Here is a 1,646-nt window from a genome sequence, read left to right as displayed (position 1 = left end):
CTCTCACACCTGGTGGGCTGAGAGGAAAAACGGGCAGGAAACCACCGCCCACCTCGACGCCAAACTGAAAAAATGACCACAGCGTTGTTCATCCGCGCTGCGGACTTCACGAACTCGTGGCCGACATGCTCCGCCGCTGCCAGGCAGCATTCTTCCACTGAAAACGCGGAACTCGAGGGGATCCGCACGCCGTGTTGCCTGGTTAAATCGACCACGCGCATGGCGGCGTCTAGCACACCGACCAGCGCGCAAAAAAATATCTGAAAAATCGCGTATAAAACGCTCTCAAACACGCTCCGTCAGCTCCGCACGTCCTTCCGCTCAGAGATAGAGAGAGACAGAAAGACAGACAGACAGACAGAGAAACAGAGAGGCAGACAGACAGAGACAGACACAGACAGAGTCAGACAGACAGAGTGACAGAGAGACAGAGAGTCAGACAGAGACAGAATGAGACAGATAGAAAGACAGTCAGAGAGACATAAAGACACAGACAGACAGAGAGACAGACAGAGACAGAGAGGCAGACAGACAGAGAGAGACAGGAAGAGAGGCAGACAGATACAGAGAGGCAGACAGATACAGAGAGACAGACAGATACAGAGAGACAGACAGAGAGACAGACAGATACAGAGGCAGAGAGACAGACAGAGACAGTGATACAGACAGACAGAGACAGACACACAGAGACAGAGGCTGAGAGGCAGACAGACAGAGACAAGCAGAGACATATAGAAAGACAGAGGCAGACAGACATACAGATATACAGACAGACAGAGAGGCAGAGACAGAGATGCAGAGAGGCAGAAAGAAAGACAGACAGACAGACAGAGAGAGAGAGACAGAGACCGAGAGGCAGACAGAGACAGAGGCCGACAGACAGACACAGATAGACAGAGATACAGACAAAGACAGACAAAGACAGAGAGGGAGAGAGACAGATAGAGAAACAGACAGACAGAGACAGATTGGCAGAGAGGCAGACAGACAGAGAGAAACAGAGAGACAGAGAGGCAGACAGAGAGACATAAAGATACGAGAGACAGACAGATACAGAGGCAGAGACAGAGAGGCAGAGAGACAGACAGACAAAGACAGACAGAGAGAGAAACAGAGAGACAGAGAGGCAGACAGAGACATAGACCGACAGACAGACACAGATAGACAGAGAAAGACAGAGACAGAGACAGACAGAGAAACAGACAGACAGAGACAGATTGGCAGAGAGGCAGACAGACAGAGAGAGACAGGAAGAGACATACAGATACAGAGAGACAGACAGAGAGACAGACAGATACAGAGGCAGAGACAGAGAGGCAGAGAGACAGACAGACAGAGAGAGACAGGAAGAGACATACAGATACAGAGAGACAGACAGAGAGACAGACAGATACAGAGGCAGAGACAGAGAGGCAGAGAGACAGACAGAGACAGTGATACAGACACACAGAGACAGAGAGGCAGTCAGAGACAGAGAGACACACAGACAGAGATAGAGAGATAGAGACAGAGAGAAAGAGACATAGACAGACAGAGACAGACAGACAGACAGAGAGGCAGAGAGGCAGACAGAGATAGAGAAACAGACAGACAGAGACAGAATGAGACAGATAGAAAGACAGACAGACAGAGACAGATAGAAAGAC

The sequence above is a fragment of the Pholis gunnellus genome, assembly GCF_910591455.1.
Source record: "Pholis gunnellus genome assembly, chromosome: 20".
Classification (NCBI taxonomy): Eukaryota; Metazoa; Chordata; class Actinopteri; order Perciformes; family Pholidae; genus Pholis; species Pholis gunnellus.
Note: the sequence above shows the minus strand (reverse complement) of the source record.